Raw genomic sequence first — 22333 nt, forward strand, 5'->3', positions numbered from 1 at the left:
AACCAGAGTAGTGCAGATGGAAAATATGTCTTTAAAAAAGAAACCAAACTAGCAAGTAAATAAAGCGTATTGGATCCCTGGAGATTTGCATGGAACCCAGATTCATCATATTAAGAGTTGTATCCAATGTTTGTTATACTCAGAGTAGACTCTGAAATTAATGGACATGACTAACTGGCCCATTAATTTCAATGGGCCTATTCTGAGTTGAATTTAGTTGGCTACAACCTTCAGACTCTCCTTCCATGAGCATTAAACTGTTTATTATTTGTTAGTTTATTTAATTAATATCTATCTCACCCTTGTTCCTAAAGGAGCCCGTGGCAGCAAACAACAAATAGCAAAACCATACAATTATTGTTCTGTAGTGAATTTCACTGGTGTCCAATGACAGGATACAATGTATACCACCTTTCAGAAGTCAAAAGAGTAAAGTAACACTGCCTCTCTGCTAAAATTTACATGCAGGTAGAAAAAATACATATAAAAACACACACAGAGAGAGTGTCAATGGAGAAGACCTGCTTTAAATTTACTGTGATTGGAGGTTTTTTTTAATGCACAGGCACTTGGGGCACATTTTAGAAATCTAATGATACAAAGGTTTGAAATCATAAAATATTTGAAGCAAAACCTCTCTCGGTTTTGGTACTGTACCAGCAGAGGCATGGAAGCAGATATAGCATGCCATCTCCCACATTGTTCCCTGCAACTTTGAACAGAAGCTGATGTATGGACAGGGCCAGCAAAGCAGGGATGTGAAGTAACTGCACTGTCAATCACACCCAAGGGATCACTCTCCCTCAAACGTTATTGGGAGTGATGGCATGGTGATGAAGCTCCCATTTTGCTGCTAGTAAAGTATGGAATGCCCTTCTGTAGCTCATTCCAAGATGACTTAGGAGCAACAGCCGCCAAGCTCTATCTATATGGGTGAAAACCACTGACCCCATTGTCACACTGAAAAACATCCCCCATGATGACTCCATAATCATGCAGAGAGAGTCAGCCCTTTGTAGATGTCAGTCATATGGTGGCATGGAGCATTATCAGCTACAACTGCTTGGGAAGTGTGCTAATTCTGGGCTCATCACATGATGGCAGCCTAGCAAGACTGGTGGTGGTCCACGTGATTAGAGTCAGCATGTGGTACTGGTTGCTGCCACCCTATATTAAATTGCTTCCCACAATTGCTTGCACATCAGGAAGGGTCTACGATTTCAAACCTCGTTCACCTTCATGGAGCAGAGCAGCAAGCAGTAGAGCATGTTTCTAATTTACAGGGAGAATTGTACTATATATTGTTCGGTATAAACAGTGTGACCTTTACAAAAAGTTTTTAAAAGTCACCCCACATTATAGAGAACGGAGTAAAGGCTGTGGGCAACAATAGCAGGGCTTTGTTTAATATTCACCGTGCATTTTCTGTAAAAGTCAGTGGACATTTAAAACCAGATCCCCATGCATATTTGCGCGAGTTCAAATGTTGAGTGCCCTCTAAGCAATGCAAAGGAGGCTGAAGAGTTCTTTATGATTTTATTCATGGCTGACTACGTGGCAGTGTTTATGTGCTATGCCCATTTTCACCTTCAGAATTGGCCTTTAAGATTCCATGGCCAGCATCACCTCTTGGAATGTCAAGCTCCTGTCCGTTACTTTAACATAAGGATCAACAAAGCCACAAATATTATTGTAAGCTATGAAGGGGAACAGCCTTCTGTAGGATATGCGTTTTCACATCGTGCCTCCATTGTGCCCTCTGAACTCTATTGTATATTAAAAAGAGTGGATAGCTGAATTTCCCCCATCCCCACCAATTGAAACTTGGTGAATGTGGCATGAATCATTCAATGGATTTGGCTGATGGTGTGTTAAGGACAAACAAGGGAAAGTACTTAAACTATGGAATTTGCTGGCACAAGAAGCAGTAGCTTAGATTGCTTTATAAATGGATTAGGCAGATTTATGGCAGATGTTCTATCAATAGAGATTAGCCACAATAGCTTAAGGACCAGAGGCATTTTGCCTCTGAATCCCAGAAGGGAGAGACAAACAAAGGTATCTGACTAGATACTGTTGGACCCGGGGTCACCAACCTGGATTTTTGAGTGTGAGCTGTGAGTAGGGCTGGGCAACATACCGCCAAAAATCGGTTTGAAGTTCATATCGTGATACCGGTTTCATAATTTCTGACCTGGCAATACATATATCGCAAATCATGAAATTAAAATAAAATAAAATGGGGGGGGGGGTTGCTATGCAAAAAAACACCCTGGGGGAAACCGTGAAGCCAGCCAATGCTTCTACATAGCTCCATCCTTATTTTGGACATCACAATATATCACTATATCTCAATGCTTAGCTGGCGATATATTGTGATGTTGAAAACCAGATGTCGCCCAGCCCTAGCTGTGAGTGTCACCCACTCTGGTCAGGGAGGTCAGAGGTATGGTGGACATCAGAATAAGACCAGAAGGACACCTTTGACCCCATGTATTCCTTAGAATGAGGGACACGGGTGGCGCTGTGGTCTAAACCACAGACCCTAGGGCTTGTTGATCAGAAGGTCAGTGGTTTGAATCCCCGCAATGGGGTGAGCTCCCGTTGTTTGGTCCCAGCTCCTGTCTACCTAGCAGTTCAAAAGCATGTCAAAGTGCAAGAAGATAAATAGGTACTGCTCCGGTGGGAAGGTAAACGGTGTTTCCGTGCGCTGCTATGGTTCGCCAGAAGCGGCTTAGTCATGCTGGCCACATGACCCGGAAGCTGTCTGCGGACAAACGCCGGCTCCCTCAGCCAGTAAAGCGAGGTGAGCACTGCAACCCCAGAGTTGTCCGCGACTGGACCTAATGGTCAGGGGTACCTTTACCTATTCTGTAGAATAGCATACCATACTAGATAGAGACAAGTGACTTGCTCAAGGCCACAGACTGAATACAAGACAGAGTTTGGCCGGGGGGCGGGGGCAGGTTTACACTGTTCCATTTTTAATAATTTCCTGCTTCCAAAATCAATTTCCCTCCCAATTTCTGCCCCCCAACCATGCGCCGCATGCCCTTCTATACCTGTCTCTGTTGCAGCACCACAAGCACACATATAGACAATACACATATACATATATACACAGGCGAACTAATGCCAGTGTACTGGAAGAAGCAAAGATCACCAGTGTCAAAGCAATGATTCTTCAACTTCAACTTCGTTGGACTGGTCATGTTGTGCGGATGCCTGATTATCGTCTTCCAAAGTAACTACTCTATTCCAAACTTTAAAATGGTAAGCATAATGCTGGTGGTCAACAAAAGAGGTTCAAAGACTCTCAAGGCAAATCTCAATAAATGTAGAATAAACAATGACAACTGGGAAACACTGGCCTGTGAGCGCTCCAATCGGAGAACAGCCTTTACCAAAGATGTCATGGGCCATTTGAAGATGCTCAAACTTGGGACGAAAGGGAGAAATGCGCTAAGAGGAAGGCACACTTGGCAAACCCTCACCATTATCAACTCCCTCCCAGAAACCTATATCCCCACTGTGGAAGGATATATGGATCCAGAATTGGCCTCCACTGTCACTTATGGACTCATTTTTAAAACCATGTTTATGGAAGACAATCTTACTCGGCTACGAGTGGTCGCGAAAGAAGAAGATGACATAATGCTTCTCTTTTGGGGCAGGCAGGAAGTGAACCTTAAAAACCATCACAGTTTCATGCATGCCTCTTAGTTAAATTTTTTTTTGCTCTTCAGTATGTCAGGTTTGGTGGACTAAAGCTGGTATTGACACGTAGGGTTTCCTGCATTAGTTCAAGTGATTGTAAGGCTGGTGCTTCTGTCCCATTTCCTAACATTCCTTTCATACTTTACAAGCCTGTTCCACCACATCTTGACCACTACGCCACCATGTTTTGGGTACCTGTCAGTCACACATGCCGTTCCTCTCCCTCTACATTCCACATTTCTTCTAGGCTTTACCCTTTGGGCATGACTTTCTGTGTGAAATACCAGCATGCTTTATTGTCAGGCGAAAGAAAAAAGGCACAAGCTTTGAAATAGGCAGGGATATGCCTCCTCACAGCTGTGGCATGAACCTGCGAAAAAGGCGGGAAAATTGCCATGCAAAACTCCCACAATTTTCTAGGTGGAGGGGGATAAAATAACACAGAAATGAGCGCTAAACCTAAGCTGTATTGCATTAGTTTCCCAGAAGAGGCTTTTTACATCGCGTGACAGCTCACAAATATTATGTGTCAGAACAACAGTTGGGGAAACATCCAGAAGACAGGATAAACTGCAGCGTGAATGCAACCAGCGTTCATTGGATAAGAAACTGTGAGTAACTATAATATCTGTTTTTATAGATGGGCTGGCTCCTTCAAAAAAACAGAGGAGGGTATAATGTATCTTTTCAAGTTGAAGTGGATTACATATAAATATTTCCTGTAAGACCTATTGCAGTCGTTAAGAGTCGTCAACTGGCTCATCACAGCTATCTGCCAACCCTTCAGAGTAATACCCCTCCCCACCTTCTCACTATATAGAAGGGTCTGGTGACTTCTGTTTCAGTGTATCTGAAGAAGTGTGCATGCACACGAAAGCTCATACCAAGAACTAACTTAGTTGGTCTTTAAGGTGCTACTGGAAGGAATTTTTTTATTTTGTTTTGACTATGGCAGACCAACACGGCTACCTATCTGTAACTACATATAAATAAATCACCAGTTAGCCTCTTCTGACACGGGAAACCAGTGACAATTATGCCAGACTTCAAGCTGCCCTTCTGAACAGGAATCGGGCCTATGAACAGAAGTGGTGTGACCCTGTTGTGGCAGGTGTGTGTGTGTGTGTGTGTGTGTGTGTGTGTGTGTGTGTGTTTTGCAATGTCACAGTGTGCGCAGGAAGATAAGACATCAAAGATCTGTCTTCTCCCTCCTCCTCCTCCTCCTCCTCTTTTGCTTCCTTTGTTATCTTTTCTCCCTTCAGTCATTTACAATCCTTCCCCACCCAGCTGAAGATGTGACAGCAAGCAGGAGGAGTTACTGCCAAGATCAGATGTGGATAAGTTTCCTGATGGCGCAATGCCTCCTTTCTCAGCTGCCTCTGAAAACCTTGGAGCTGGAAGATATATTGGTTATATACATGTGAGGGAGGGTCAGCCCTACGGGGTTGAATGTATAAAAAACAAGGAATGGCTCTGGCCAAAAGTAACAACTTCCCTCCTGTGAAATCTTTACACTTAAAAGTCTTCATAGTAGCAGCATATATATGAAGCATGGTTTCGTCCCCAGTTTACGAAAGGATACACAAAACAACACATTCTTTCCCTCTTCCTGTTTCCCCATCACAGCAGATAGCAGCTTCCTTAATAATAATAATTTCATTTCTATGCCGCTTTGTGTTTTAAGCAAAAAATCTCAAAGCAGATTTTAAAGCATCAAATAAAACAGTCCAGAACAAAACATTACTGGAGAAAGTCAAATATAAAGTATACACAGGGCTTTTTTTCAGCCAGAACTCAGTCCTGGCACCTCTCAGGTGGGCACCATTGCCATCCTAAGAGAATGAGGGAGGTGCTCATTGCAAGTTCTGGCACCTCTTTTTCTAGAAAAATGGTACGCATTCAAAGCAACATAATTAACAGGAAACTAAAACGTTGCCTTAAAGATTTCAAAATAAAACATTACAATAGAGGTCAGCTACAGAGTGCACATTTAATGCAGCCAGGAGATTACCTTAAACATTTCAAAAGAAAACGTTACTCAAGAAAGTCAAATATAAAATGCTTATTTAAAACAGCACAATTAATGAGAGAATGAGCTATTATCAGTGTTAAGTTGTAGGTGAACATATCAGATGACACAGCAATTCTTCAGACAGCTCTTGTTTATTCACAGGCCAGGCCAGAACAGAACTGAGCTGAAGGGTTCAGCCAGCCTGCTTATATAGAGCTCAACTACAATGCAACAGTAACAAGTTTCTGTAACTATCAGTCATTGAACGTCACTTTCAATTCCTTATTTGCATATGTGGACCTGAGTGAAAACTATCTACAGTATCCCCCTGCTGGCCCAGGGTGAGAACTTCAGTACATAACAATCAGGAGCATAGACCATATCTGCTGCTGTTGCTGCCAGTCCTGCCAATGGTCGTTCATGGCAGACAGTAGCCATAAAAGCTCAGACTCAGAGACAGCCAATATGGTCTCCGGCCTCCTCAGCAACTCCAGCTTTTGAAGCTTTTGAAGCTGGAGTCAGTAAGGACCCCGTCCTCCCATGCTTTCTCTCCATGTGCTCTGCTCATGTCATGCCCATCCTAGGGCAGCCTGACTAACCTGCTGCTGTATCAATCTCTTTCATGGCATGTCTCTCCACTCAGAGAGTGGCAAGCACATAATGTTATTCCAATAAATACAGCTACCTGTAAGAAATAGAGTGGAAGGACATGTTCTCAGGGAACCCCGAGTTCTCCACTTTTAAGCAGACCTTGGCCACGTGACCATGCAGACATTAGAGCATGGATGGCACAATTAGTACATAGTCCTGTAGCTCCTAGCAGCTGATTTTCTAGCAAAGCATTCCATTAATAGAAGGCTTTTTCAGGCTGCTCAACTGTTCAATTTCAAAACAAGTATTAGCAATGGAAACCTTATTAAAGTCATTGCAAAACAGACAGAAGATAATAAGGAATAAACCAGAGGTGGGATTCCTTTGGGTGTAATCTGCCAGACACCTTAGACCGATGGTGGATATGTCTCCCCACCCTTCCCTTTATTTCGGCCACCTCCCCTGCCATTTATTTATGTATTATATAACAATATGAATATATCACTTGACGGCAGTAAAACTTCTAAGCAGCTCACGAGAAATATTAAAACCATCCCTAAACATGGTTGAAAACAATTTAAAATATTTAAAGCTTACTGAAATTAATAGCAATATAAATTACAACATCTATGTGTCTGGAACAGGCTTCCCTAAACAGAAACATTTTAAGCAAATGTTAAAAAGAGAGCAGCCCGCCAACAGACAAGTGCCACCGCACTGAGCAGTCAATTTCTTACAAGTGCAGAATGGGTATTATATGGCACCTGCAAGAATGTCCATGTCCAGAAATCCATGGCCTACCTGGCGGCAAGACAGAGATCTTGGAGCATCCAAGCTGAGATCAATCAACATGGAGAGTTGAGCAGATAAGAGCATCTCAGCTCTGCTTCCCTGTTGGACTTTGCAGACTGATTGCAGCACCTGGGCTGATGAGGCAGGTGCACTCACCTGCTCCAAGGGAGGAATCACACTCCTCCTCCCAGAGCTAGCGAGCCCCACCTGGCCAGCTAGGGAGATGAGCTGTGGGCCTTGCCTGCATCAGCCTCCTGGAGCACCCTGCCTGCTTCTCCCTATGCCTCAGAGCCCACCGTGTTCGTGGAGACAGGGGCCCCTCCGGCTCTGGTGATGGGGCCTGCTGCTCTGGTTCCTGTGCACTGACTTCCATCTCCTCGTCATCCTCCGTCACCCTGTGAGTACTTTCTACACCAACCTCTTCTTCCCCATCCCCAGCTTGCCCCGGTGTGTCCCAGTCCTGGCTACACCCCTCACTGGGATCCCCTTCTTCCTCTCCATAGTCCTGCCACTTCCTGACAGTCAGTCCCACAGATCAAAGCAGTTGAGTGGGCACATATGGGAGACGGTGGCCCAACGAGAAAACAGGTCCCAAGGCATTAAGGGCTTTATATACCAATATTTACTCCTCAAACCAGATGCAGATTTAGGACAGCACAACTGGTTCCGCCACACGGGGCACCAAGCCTAGCGGGCACTGTGGGGTGTCGCAACTATGACGTAGTGAATTGAGCAGGCGAGAGGTGGTGAGGCGCTCAATTTTGGCCTCACACAGGGTACTACAGAAATTTGAAAGGTCAATGTTTGCCCCTGCTAGAACTAGGGGTAGAAAACCCCCGCTATAATTAAGTCAGAAATTAAATCGTTATCACACACACAAAACAAACGCTATGGAAAACTGCAGAGATTTTTTTTTTTACTCTCCAGCGCCATCTTGTGTTGCATGTTTATAACACATTCAAAACGCTGTTTTTTTTTACTAATGTAGCCGAGTCGTAGGTCTGGTAACAAACTGGCAAGCAGTGCAAATGTTTGAGGAGAGATCTTACATGCTGCCAGGGCCTCACTCCTGTCAGCAACCATGCTGCAGCATTCTGCACTAGCTGCAGTCTCTGGGTCAAGCGAAATCCCCACATGGAGTGTGCTGCTGTCACCAATGCCTGAGCTGTGGTTGATCCGAGTTCTCCCATTCCAGGAATGGCCAAAACTGTTATACCAGGCGCAGCTGGTGAAAAGCGTTTCTACCCACTGAGGCTACCTGCACCTCCGGTGACAAAGATGGATTCAGAAGCAACCCAAACGGTGAACCAGCTCCATCACGGAGAGGCCAACCCCAACCAGGGTAAGCAATTGATCCATTGATCAAACCCAGGAACCACTCGCTCACAGTGCCTCTGACTTAACTTGGGAGGAAGTTAGTGTGGCAAGTGCTGGCATGGATTGGCTGTTGCTGTGGCAATTGACATTCGATATTTAACTGCTGTTGGCGAGTGGATAGTGCTTCTTGTGTTCTGCAACGTGAGTGAATGTGAGCGTTTTCCATTCGGGTTATTTATTTTCTGCACTCCCCCACCCAAAAAAAACTCAACAAATCTTTGTAATCCCCCCCCCAAAAGGCTCAACAACTCTGGGCCATCTCCCCCCATTTTCTTAAATTTGATTCCCCTCAAATAGGGGGCGTGTTATACACAAAAAAAAACACAGTAATTTTTATTTTGTTTTACAAGTATAAAATTATAACAGTACAACCATACACATCCATATTTACAGATTCCTCCGAATCTCTGGACTTCCCAATTCCCCTCCATGGGTCCTATTTTAAAACTTTTTCTACTGCATCTTCTCCAATGATCTATTTTTAAATAACTCCATTGTTTCCATAATACTTGCTACATTACAAGTGTTACTGCAATCCTGCTAATGTTTCCATCTGCTTACAGTGCTCTCCAAGATAAATTATAATTTTTTCCCATTCTTTGTTAAAGTGTTGGTCTTCTTGGTTCCTGTGCTTTCTGGTCAGTTTTGCCATTAGTCCAACAGTTTAATAATCCAGAGAAAACTCAAATTGCTGGTTTCTCCAGCTAAGTGTGAAAGAGCAGTTTGCCCCCACTGGGGGGGGGGGGGGAGGAGAAGCCATGGGACAAGAGGCAGTGTGGATGATGATGATTTATTGAATTTATATACTGCCCTATACCCAGAGGTCTCAGGTCAGTTCACAGAAAAGATCAACATAAAAACTACAATATATATTATTAAAATAAAAACAACAATTCAATCACACCCACACCCACCCACCCACACCCTTGTGTTTGTTTAAGCCTTGTGTTAAGCCAGGGGTCAGCAAACTTTTTCAGCAGGGGGCCAGTCCACTGTCCCTTAGACTTTGTGAGGGGCCGGACTATATTTGGAGGTGGGGGGGAAATGAACGAATTCCTATGCCCCACAAATAAAACAGAGATGCATTTTAAATAAAAGGACACATTCTACTCATGTAAAAACATGCTGATTCCCGAACCGTCCGTGGGTCAGATTTAGAAGGCGATTGGGACGGATCTGACCCCGGGCCTTAGTTTGCCTACCCATGTGTGTTTGCCTTGTGTGTGTTTAGAATACCCAGTCTGTAGGCAGGCAGGCTGTCTGGATGCCTACCATTCTCCTGTGTTGCTCTAGAGGATGCTAGTGAGCTGCACATTGGCTTCCAGAATCATGAGCCTTGTTCTCCCACAGGAGGTCAGCATTCTCATAACATTAAAGCTGAATACCACAGCCTGCTGAACTCTCCCTGCATAAAAGAGGGAACGCAGAGTGAGTGAAACAAAGCCAGTCTACAGTACTCATTCACACAGAAGGCACAGAAGCCGCATCATGTGTGACTAGGAGCAGAAAAGCCTTCTGACTTAGACGCACCAGTCTACTTCAGCCATGATTTTACATGCAAGGCCTAGCTTCCTTGTCTGAGCTCAGTGTGGCTTCCTCGTTATAGACAGAGATAGCTGAAGGCTCACGGTGGTCAGCAGTTGGTAATTCCTAATTCTAGGCCTCTAGAAGGCATTCCTGGGAATTAAAATTATTGCCTTGCGGAAATGTAGAGTTCTGTGCACTAGAGAGCATGCCTTTGCGGCCTGCTTAAAAGCTGTTTGTAACCTCTTGGCGGCTTTTATAGTAAAGAAGAAGAAACAGTATCACCAATCTTATGCGCCAAATGTATTCGTAGCTCTGGTTGTGTATACAGTCGTACCTTGGTGTTTGAACAGCTTAGTTCTCGTACGTTTTGGCTCCAGAATGCCGCAAACACGGAAGTGGGTTTTCCGGTTTGCGAACTATTTTTGGAAGCTAGACGTCCAACGGGGCTTCTGTGGCTTCCGATTGGCTGTAGAAGCTTCCTGCAGCCAATCAGAAGCCGCACTTTGGAAGTCAAACGGACTTCCAGAACGGATACCATTCAGCTTCCAAGGTATGACTGTACTGTGGACCGCAAGCCTACGTAGGGGAGGGGAGCCCCACATAGGGTGCATTGCAGTAATCCTGTCTTGATGTCACCAATGCCTCAACTACTTGAAGGTCTCAGGCCACAGAGAGGTTAGGCTGGCCTCAACCAGAGCCAGGGCTTTTTCGGCTGTGGCTCCGATCTGGTGGAACACTCTGTCACAAGAGACTAGGGCCCTGCGGGACTTGACATCTTTCCGCAGGGCCTGCAAGACAGAGTTGTTCCACCAGGCTTTGCACAGCCTGACTCCCTCCTTCGGCAATCTTCGCGGAGCTCTGGCCCAATGGTTGCCATTGGTTTGATTTGAATTAATTTTATAATGAATGATTTTAGAGTGCTGTGTTGTGTTGTACTGTTGTACTGTTTTATTGTTGTTAGCCGCCCTGAGCCCGGCTTCGGCTGGGGAGGGTGGGATATAAATAAAAAATTCTTCTTCTTCTTCTTCTTCTTCTTCTTCTTCTTCTTCTTATTCTTATTCTTATTATTACTGTGGTTAACCTCCTCTGGTCCAAGAATGGTCAAAGCTGTTGTATCAAGTGCAGCTGGTGGAAGATGCTTTTAGCCATTTGAGGCTACTTGGCCTTGTTGACAAAGCTGGATCCAGAAGCATCTTCAGATTGAATGTCTGCTCCTTTGGGGGAATGCAGGCAATTGAGCAGTTTTCTCAGCGTACTTGGTGTACCAAGAGGAAAGTCAACAGAGTTGTATGTGACTTAAGGCCTAGCAAATGTGTTTAAGATCGCAGTTAGCATTCTTATATTAAAAAGGGAAATGCTCTTAACACCTGAAAGACGGTAGACTTTCATTCTATGTAATTAACAAAAGAAAACTGCCTTTCAGAGTGCAAATCCCCTTCCTTCCAAGACGACCAACGGCTCCAAACACGTTTTAATAGCCTTAAAGAGTTATCTACTAGCACTAAAGTTAATGGGACAGTGGCACTGGCCACCAGTCTGGGATAAGAGCCTAATGTTTGTCCTTCGTGGGATGGATGGGAGCTCAGTTTTATTGAAAGAGGAATCGTCTTGCTCTAGGGCAATGTTTTTCATTAGTTCTTTAAGACTGCAATATATACACTTTCCCGGATACAAGTTCAACTGAACTGGACTTTCCCCCCCTCAGTGGACTTGCACTGTAAAGTGGTTGGGGGTGGGCAGGGGCAGGGACTGCAAAATGGAAGTGCATTGCCTAAAATCACAGAGGCTAGGGTATTGTTTTAACATTTTACCGTATATACTCGAGTATAAGCTGACCCAAATATAAGCCGAGGCACTTATATTCCTTTTGGGCTCCCTTTTGGGCTGCTCATTCCTCCGTTGCCGCCTGCTTCACTCGAGTATAAGCCGAGGGGGGCTTTTTCAGCATAAAAAAAGTGCTGAAAAAGTCGGCTTATACTCGAGTCTATACGGTATAAGGTTAGCCTTCTCTGGCGTCCTTGGATGGAAAGAGTTAGGCTAACATAAACAAACAGAAATCATGATCAATCCTATACATACCAGCATGTCTAGCCTTTCCTGGCCTGAGTCCTTCATCCACGCTGGTCAACCCTCTGGAGCACCACATGCCACACAATTGCACACACCAGAACACTGTCTCCATTTATTTTTTTCTGTTTGCCAGAGCTACCAAAATCAGTGAGGTCTTGAACCAACAGAAAAATTGGTTGTGAGAGGGGTTCAACCCCTCCCCCTCCCAGGCTACAAGTTAGTCACCCATGCTATGCACACATACCTGGCCACACTTACCTGGGAGTAAATCAGATGGGACTCTTAACTATCCATCTGCAGGATTGTTACATTGCTATTACCCGTATTTTTCGCTCTATAACACGCACCCGACCATAACACGCACATAGTTTTTAGAGGAGGAAAACAAGAAAAAATATATTCTAAATGAAACAGTGGATGTATGATTTTTGTGGTTCATGCTGTGGCCACAGACATGTGATCTGACAGTGAGTTTGGAGTAGCCCAATGCAAAAATCCTGAGGATCCATGTGGATCCGTGCTTCGTAACCACGTTTTAAGTGGGGAGGGAAGGAAAAGCACTCAAGGGACAAGGAGCATGCGTGGGGTGGGTGGAGAAGGATGCTGCTAATAATGCAGAAGAGGGGTATAAGGGGAGAAGGTTCCTCTCCTCACCCGCTTTGCTCCTTTAAAGCAAGCAGGCTCTGCTTTTCTCCCTCCTCCCCGCTCATCCCCGGCTTAGCGAGCTGAAAAACTTTGCTGCTATTTAGCGAGCTGAGTGGGGAGGAGAGAGGGACAGAGAGCCTGCTTGCTTTAAAGGAACCAACCGGACAGGAGCCGCTTACACTCGTGTAAGCAGCTCCTCTCCTCTCCCGCTTTGCTCCTTTAAAGAATCAGGCTCTCTGTCCCTCTCTCCTCCCCACTCAGCGGCTCTTCTCCCGCTTTGCTGTTTCAAAGCGAGCCATGGAGGAGGGAAGGAAGGGGAACCATGGATCCACTGCTCACGACTGTAGCAGATCCCCACCACCACCCGTAGGCATTCCCTCCATAACACGCACAGACATTTCCCCTTACTTTCTAGGAGGAAAAAAGTGAGTGTTGTGGTGCAAAAAATACGGTATTCCCCCCTTTTTTTAATCTCACAAAATGAAAGTCAGAGCTATCGTGAGAATGCCCGATCTGTTGTTCACTAGGGATTTTTTTAAAAAAAATACATATTATAATATAATCATTAATTCCTGCTAGATAACAAAACTACAGAGAATTAAGTCTCTAAAATAGTGGGGGACATAATGAAAACAGTGTTGCAAGTTGGATTGGGGCAGTGGCGTTTAGCTGTATGCCTGCGTCCCTTCTAAGCCCAGAATCCAACAAGGATTCAATTGGTAGAATAACCAAGCCAACTTCCTGATGAGGTAATCGCCTAAGTACGGGTCCCCAAGGCAACAAAGGAAGTGGTTCTGTGCCGGAGGACAAATGGGTGGGCTCCTCGCCTTCAGCTGACTGGGCAACTGCGAGATAGAACCATGCCTGATTTCTACTGGGACCAAGGCTGTGACTATGGGAGAAGCAAGAACTTCTTGGGGTGTTAATGCTGTGAGCCCTTCCATCGTCGGCTCGGGTTTAATATATGAGTAAATATAGTATGAGGAAACTGAACTCCGGGCAAGCTCCTGGAACCTCGCCCCACTCAAAGATTGCAGCGGCATTCAACAATACATATTTTTTAATTGCCTTCTAAAATTTTCCCCAAAGGCCCCAGTACGTTGTGGGGTAGAGGTGTATTTGCCGTGGAAATGAGCAAATTTATATCTGTGGCGCTCATCTGCTACATCAATACTGTGCCTGGCAATGTCGAGAGCAATAGAAATTCCTAGTGGGGGGGGGGAGAAGGAGAAGGAGAAGGAGAAGGAGAAGGAGAAGGAGAAGGAGAAGGAGAAGGAGAAGAAGAAGAAGAAGAAGAAGAAGAAGAAGAAGAAGAAGAAGAAGAAAACTTCATGTTGCCATCAAGAAGCTGAGAAAATGCCATTTTGCCCACCATGGGAAATACCGCATTGGGAGGGAGATGCTTAGATTCTGCTTATAAGGCAGTACAAGCCATGCAGGACAAAACCTAAACAGGATGTAAAGTAACTGAATCCCAACCACTGTATCCCTGTTGTAAATGTGCTGTTTGTATACTTTAATGTATTACTAGACATAGACACATGCAGCCAGTGCCGGATTCCCAAATAGGCAGAGTAGGCACTGGCCTATGGGCCCCACTCCAACGGATCAAAATAATATTGATTTGACCTTGAAAGAAAATTACAAACAAACTTTCTTAGTTCAATGCAAGGGGAGATTTCGACTGCCTAGAGGCCTCCACATGGTTTAATCCAGTACTACATGCAACCTTGGCCCCTTTGCAGACCCTTGCCTTGGACGTCATCAGCATAACTTGTTTGCATTCAATTCCCCAGGTCTGTTTTATTCAGGGAAGCTTCCAAGATCAGAGGGCAGGAAGTGGCCTTAAGTGGCCTTACACCTTAAGTCAAGGCGGTCCAACTTTTCATACTAAGTATACTTTGGCATGGAACCCGCAAGCCACACACTGCCTTGTTGGTGGTGGTGGTGGGGAGGCTAAAATTTGACACACACCTCAGCCCTCGTGCTGCCTTACCAAAGCTGACTGAGGTGCCAGGCATTGGGAAGGGTCCTAGAGCTCTCCCAGCTCCTTCCCACAGCTGGAAAAGTTCTAACTAGGCTTTGGGAAGGAATCAGGATGACTAAGACCCTGTCAGAGCCCTCATGCTTCCTTTCCAAAGCCTCGGAGTCTCCTTACCCAGCTTTGGGAAGGCAGTGTGAGGGCTGCCCGTGTGGAGGGGTGTCAAATGTTGTCAAGGGCCACCAAAAAAGGCCTTGAGGGCTGCATGCAGCCTTTGGTATGTATGTTGGACCACCCTGCCTTAAGTGCAATGGAGGATACGTGATTTTGTTGGCGTGGTATGAGGCCAATCAGTCATAGAGTTGGAAAAGCAGGTAAATCTTCTTGTGTTCTCCAGAGGTGCTGAATGTGATGTACCTTGGACTTTCACATTTTCTACACCTAGTTGTGAAATCATGATAAACAGGCATAATGGGCACACTACGTACTACTTCTAACAGAGGAGACAAGCTTTCACCTGATGAATGATAGTAGCATTTGGTACAGACTAGGGCTCATTGTTTTTGCCTACTTTTTTGGCCTAAGAACAGGGCAAACAAAATTTGCCGGAGATGTATAAAAGAACTTACATTCAAATCCCTTGAATGTGATCTTTCAAGATTTTGCAAGGAATCTGCCCAGATATATAGGAAAAGAAGCTGTGGTCTTCATAGCAGACCAAGGTGAGCTTGCCTTAGTGACAGGAATTTTGATTCCTTGCTCCAGCTGTTTCCTCCATCTCTTCACACGAGGCAACCCCCAGGCTCCTGCAGAGGTTATATAAAACATGCTGCTTATTTTAATCACATCACAGAAATTCCTCGTTCTTCTTGCTAAGTTTTACATATTTTCTTCCCGCAAGCCTGCCAACTCTCACACTTAGCAAATAAATATATCTTCCACTGAACTCTCCTCCTTTTACTGAATTACTTTTCTTAGCAACTGGAGGTGTCGAAAGTATGTTTTGGACAAAACTGTTCTCCAAACTAGGAAATGGTGTCTTGACTTGATATATACCGTAGATAAAAGAAAACAATAACATCCGTATATTCCTTCAAGCCACTGCACTCAGGCTCTAGGCTCCCATTCAGTCATTGACTCATATTTCTTTTTTCAGTTTATGCTTTGGCAATCTACTGGCACTAATGTAAATGTCCTAAACTTTTGCAAGGGCTTGTGCGAGAGTGTAAAATATCTTTACCTGCATTGAGCCCCTTCACTGCAGACACACAGTTCACTGATCTGCTAAACACTCCAGTGATCATGGACTGTGTAAAAGAATCTTACATGCTTGTAAATGTCAAGAGAAGTTACTGGTATTTATAGAAAAGTAACTGTTTTACTGTCTCCAATTCCACAGAGCATATGCACTGTGTACCTCAGAGTTCAGCTTATTCTACTGAGTTTGAGGTATCTGAGGCCATAAATAGACTGAGATGTCTTCAGAGATGTCAGTGTCTCAGGAGTTGAAAAAGGGTAAATGGCTTTATGAAGAATGGGGGCAGGGGGTGGGTCAGGAAGAAGGCCGCAAACTGAGATTTCAGCCTCAAAGCCTTGCTTTCAGGCCATCGCTAGTCTCAAAACCGTAGGCAGAGCCAGCTCTCTTATTTTCAAGCTTTTCCTATTTTCAAACCACAAGAAATTCTATAATGTTACTCTTTTAAGTGGTCAGGTACCGTCCTTGTCCATTAGTCAATAGGTGTAAAAATGAGTAAAACTTAGTTGACTACCACCCAAGGTGTCCCTTGCCTCAAGGGCTGCCAGAACCAAGTCCAGTTAAAAAGAAAACCAGGGACCTTCAAGTTTTCTACTAACAGTTAGCATCTGGACAGTAATTATTTCTAAATTTGCATTATAAATTCATATATGCTAATTTTATGACAGTCTGCATCCTCTTTTATGGCAATGCACAAGTAGATAGCCTAGTCCAGTTGATCATTGTCACATAATGGATCAAAAGTTCTTCTTTCCCTTTTTTCCATGATTATCTGGAGACTTTAGGCTTGTTCCTACATGCCTGTTCATTATTTCATTTTTCATCACGTTGTCACTCAACATAGGTGACTCACAAGCAAACATATGAACTGACTCTATTTAAAAGCATTGGCCACAGTCCAAGTTAACTTAAGGACATTTAAACCCACTGAACTGTAATTTCATCTGTGATGTTTCACCTCTGCTAGCTCATGTTTGCTCGCAAGCCATTGGTTAATCAATGCGCATGTGTAAAAAGCAGCCGCCTAATTGGGGGAGGGAGTGTGGAATACTGACTTTCTTTGCATCATCTCACAATTTTGCTTGCCTGCGTTTAAGGATGATACAGCCACTTGACTGTACATGGAGGAACTTTATAGCCCAGTTGTAGAGCACCGCACCCTCCAACATTTCTCAGATGAAAATAGGGACATCCATGGCTGCTGGATCAGACCAAAGGTCTATCCTAGCCCTGTTCTTACAGTGGCTGATCAAATGCCTCTGAAAAGTGCATAAGAGGGTATAAGGACCTTGGCACACAACTGGTATTCAGAAGCATACTACGTCTGATACTGCAGAGACTAGTACAGGAGAGCTTTCATGACTAGTAGCCATAAATTTGTTTAAGCCCCTGTGCTTTGCCGCCGCACTGCTGGAGCCCGATTTCTGTTCTTATCCTGAAGCAAAGTTCTTAACCTGAAGCACTATTTCTGGGTTAGCGGAGTCTGTAACCTGAAACTTATGTAACCTGAGGTACCACTGTATAAGGCAGGTCCATAGTTCAGTGGTTGTGTATGGGATTGTACTATAAACATGTAAGCCAGGTCTGATGATACAATGCGCCACTTGTAAATCAGAATTGCCTAATCCAAAAGCATCCCGCCAGAGGCTTTTGCATTTTAATGCACCTTTTCCTTTGCAACTTGACCAGATTAATTATTTCCACCTTGCCACTTGGCAGGTGGGTCACATTTTCTTTCCACCGTCTTAATGAACTAATTCAATTTTTCTCCCCTCTCTCTCTCCTTGTAATTAAGATTGTGAGTTACAGATCATAATTATACGCCGGCTTAGTGTCCACGTCACTCTCTATTAAAGGCGATATATGCTACCGTCCTATTTCTCGTTTGAAAAGACATACCGCTCGTTTTTCATACAATAGGAGAAGAAACTACCATATTGCAAGCAGGGGGGAATTTAAAGGTGCCCCGACACGGGGAGCAGCGCAGTAGCTGCAGCCTACAGAAAGGGAGCCTCAGTCAAGAGACACTGTCGGCTCTAGAGATAGCCAGCTACCCTGTACTGATGACATAAGCCTCTTCCACAGGAAATTGGAAAGGCACCCTGAACTTCTAGCTGCTTGGAAAAGGGGGTACATAGACACCAGCCTACAGTATAGCACAGTAAACACTATAGATGTGCTGTAGGGAGTGCACTCCTTCTTGTGAGGCCATTTTTATTCACATTTCATTTTTTAAAGTATTATTACAGTGGTACCTCGGGTTAAGTACTTAATTCGTTCCGGAGGTCTGTTCTTAACCTGAAACTGTTCTTAACCTGAAGCACCACTTTAGCTAATGGGGCCTCTCGCTGCTGCCGTGCTGCCGGAGCATGATTTCTGTTCTCATCCTGAAGCAAAGTTCTTAACCTGAAGCACTATTTCTGGGTTAGCGGAGTCTGTAACCTGAAGTGTATTTAACCTGAAGCGTATGTAACCCGAGGTACCACTGTACTATACTCATATAGTAAGAGCCAATAAGCATTTCTGCATCTTGCGTGCCTGTGAGGTAGGTTAGAGTGGGATGCTATACTGAGACATGTCCAAGGTGATCTTCGTCGCTGAACCTGCGTACAGTGGTACCTCAGGTTACATACGCTTCAGGTTACATATGCTTCAGGTTAAAGACTCCGCTAACCCAGAAATAGTGCTTCAGGTTAAGAACTTTGCTTCAGGATGAGAACAGAAATAGTGCCCCGGCGGCGCGGCAGCAGGAGGAGGCCCCATTAGCTAAAGTAGAGCTTCAGGTTAAGAACAGCTTCAGATTAAGTGCAGACCTCCGGAACGAATTAAGTACTTAACCTGGCTAACCCAGGACCACTAATTTCACACAGTCTTCTCAGTGTTGGCTCTGGTAAACAACAATGGTGGGCTTGTGGAATTCAAAGATACAGACACAAGTATTAGTAACATAGGCTGCCCTCTTTCCTTTCCAAAACACTATTGTGCCTCACCTCAGGCTCGTTTTTCTTGACAAAAGCTTTAACATTACAAAAAAAGGAGCAGCATTTCATAACAGTTTAGCTTCAGCAGGATTGTGAATAATAATAAAGCAACAAGTGAAACGTTATCAATTCTAATTCCATTTTTCAGTGGAAAGCTTCTAGTAACAGCTAATAACTAAAGTCAGACCAATCAACTCAGTGACAACATTGCTGAAATATGCAATGCAGCATACTTTCAGATTCCACCCCCCCACCCCCTTTTTTCTTAATGGAATCTACATGTTGCAATCCCCTCACTTCATGGTTGTAAAATTTTACAGCCCACTGTGCCTGTTGAGAATTCAGGTGTTTAACCATTGCAGCCTGCCTCAGCTGAAATCTAAAGTAACAGCTAATGCTATCCATGTGCTAAAATATATGAATATTTCAATCAGGCAAGCCAGTAACTTTTTCATAAATGCAGGCATACATAATGCACACAGTGCCTCACCGCTGCTGTCAATGTCACAATGTAATTTTGGCGCGTGTGTTCCCTTGGTTCACATCACAACATCAGGCCCATCTGGATGAATGGACAGGGATGGAAATATATTAGCAACAAGAAGGGAAGAGCTCTTCTGTTTCTACAATGCATAAGAAAGAGGGTGGGGGAAAGAAAGAGCAGTGTTGGTGAAGAAAAGCATACAAGCATTATCGTGCAAGCTGCCAAGGAGGGGGGCTGCTACAGTATACTAAACTCATATGCCTTTTAAAAGGCTCTGGAGCTTTCGTACTCTGCCCAGCGACTAAAGGACGGACACATTTTACAGCATTTACACATAAATTACTTTCCAGTCCAATTTAAACCCACACATACCTCTTTAAAAGGCACTGGCAGAATGGAAAGGGATAAGAGTATTTAAAGTATTCGCTTAAATAACATGTTTATTTATTTGCTTATTGCGTTGGGTTTTCCTGCAAAGCACATTTTTGAGAATGGAAGTAATAAGAAACATGGCTCTCTCACAACCTGACCCACTCTATACTGTTAAGCTGTGAAAGTGCAGGGGTAAAGTTCCTGGTCTGTTCAGCTTCACACGAATTCAACCAGGTTTCTCTTGAATTGGGACCAAAGGTATTGAAAGCAATGGGGGTAAAATAGCTGGAACTGGGGATAACTTTGTTCCTATGTTTGGTGGGTCTGTATCCTTTTTAACACCCAGCTGCGCTCGAATTGGCTCCGACACGTGTCCGCTCAGAAGTTCAATGGTCAGATGTACTCTGAGGCAAGTGTGTATAGATTTGCAACCTTAAAGCACCAATGTAGACTTAGGGGGTACATCAGCCTTAAACTGGCTGCTTAGATGTAACTGAGCAATGCCTCAGTAACACAGGGAAGCAAGTAATGTGTCCGACCATCACTCTTCTATTACAAAAGTTGACATGCATTCAAATTCAGACTCCTCCCCGTCTTTGCAGCTTCAGAAATACACAAATCTATTGTATTTCCATGTTTAGAACATAACATTCTTCGTGGGTGACAAAATTGGAGTTCTGGAAAACACCATCTCATGAGCCACTAATTAGCTGCCCCCCCCCCACTTCATTCCCACCCCCTATTTTTATTTATTTATTTTGACAAAGCAATAATCATAAATAAATAAGAATAAAAATGTGCAGCCCACCACAGAGACCATTCGATTGTAACTACCCAACCTCCCAAAATTTCAACACCTCTTGCGATGGTTTGACCCCTTTCTGTTTTAACAGTACAAATTCTACAAACACCTTCCATATCTCCTCAAAATCATTTCACCTGTGTATTCCCCGTCTTACCTTAATGGCATGTGTTAATTTATAATTAATAGCTATATCCCACACCTCTTTATACCATTCTTCCATTTTATATTCTGCTTGCTCCTTCCACTTCCTAGCTATCATAATTCATGCAGCTGTCAATCAATTTGTGAGCAAGTCCTTCATAGCCCGCGAACCTACCACCCCATCGTAAATTGATAATAATGCTACCTCTGGACTTTTGGTCAGCTTTAACCCAGTGGTTTCTGTGTCCCCCCCCCCCACCAGTCCAGGAATTCCACCTTTGCTGATTGTTTGGTCCAAGGCGGGAAAACTTGCATTGTGTTGTCTTGCTATTGGGCAGCCCCTCATAGTGAGTAACTATAGTGCAGTGTCCAGGTGTTTGGGGATGACCATCAGTGCCAAAACAGCAAGAACTGGAAAAAGGCACTCCATGTCACTAACACTACTGAAATCTAGAAGAAACCTTAGACTGTGCACCCGCTCTTTCAGAGGAAGGGCAACCCCCGTCTAGAACAGCCCACCTTCCTGTTTTCTGGATGTGGGAACCACCAATTCACAGTACCTCCATCTTCCCAGTACCAATGCAAAGAGGAGGACAAGGCTGTTTTCCAGTTGACTCAACCCAGCAGTTTCATTTAGCCGCCTGCAGAAATCTGGCAGCGTTGAGTTTTCTATACAAATGTACATGCATGTCTCTTGCCTGGACACCAAATGGAGTTGATGGCATTGCCTAAGTCTTAACGTGCCTCTTGTTTCCTTGAAACAGCCCAGAAATAAAGCTATCTGTTATCAACTGTATTAAAAAAGCAATATGGATTCATAGATGAACTAAATATTACCAGGCACATGAGGTCAGGCATGCCTTACATCTGCTGCCACACTAGTTTAAAACATTTATGAAATGAAATGAGTGATGGAGAAGGGGAGGGGAGGTGAAGCAGACAGAGAACATTTGGCTTGTGTATTCACAGCCAATAAGCGTTTCTGCATCTTGCCTGCTTCGTCCTCGTTGCCGTATTCAGAAAGTGCTGTGGTGGCCAGAAGGTGTGATTCAATTTGTTTTTAAATTCAGTTTTGCCACCCTGTAAATGCTGTCATTGCTGCATGCTCCATAAAATATAAGCAACGAGTCAGCAGGCATGTGCAGAGATTCCCCCCTGGGATCAGTAAATATGAGATTGACCCCCACTTCCCACAAAAAATAAATAAAAAATACATGTGAAAGCAATCCCTCCACCACATTCACACATGTACTTCCCCTTCGAAGTGCATGTAATGCTTAGAGAAATCTCTGTATAAACCTCTTAAAATTATTGCAGAAATATTAACATCTAAGAACCCTCACTTGTGATGTGTATGTTTGTACGTGTATAATACTTGTATAATACAGTGGTACCTCGGGTTAAGCACTTAATTCGTTCCAGAGGTCTGTTCTTAACCTGAAACTGTTCTTAACCTGACGTACCACTTTAGCTAATGGGGCTCCCACTGCCACCACGCGATTTCTGTTCTCATCGTGAAGCAAAGTTCTTAACCTGAGGTACTATTTCTGGGTTAGTGGAATCTGTAACCTGAAGCGTCTGTAA

The sequence above is a fragment of the Podarcis cretensis genome (genome assembly GCF_951804945.1).
Source record: "Podarcis cretensis genome assembly, chromosome: 1".
NCBI classification, from domain to species: domain Eukaryota; kingdom Metazoa; phylum Chordata; class Lepidosauria; order Squamata; family Lacertidae; genus Podarcis; species Podarcis cretensis.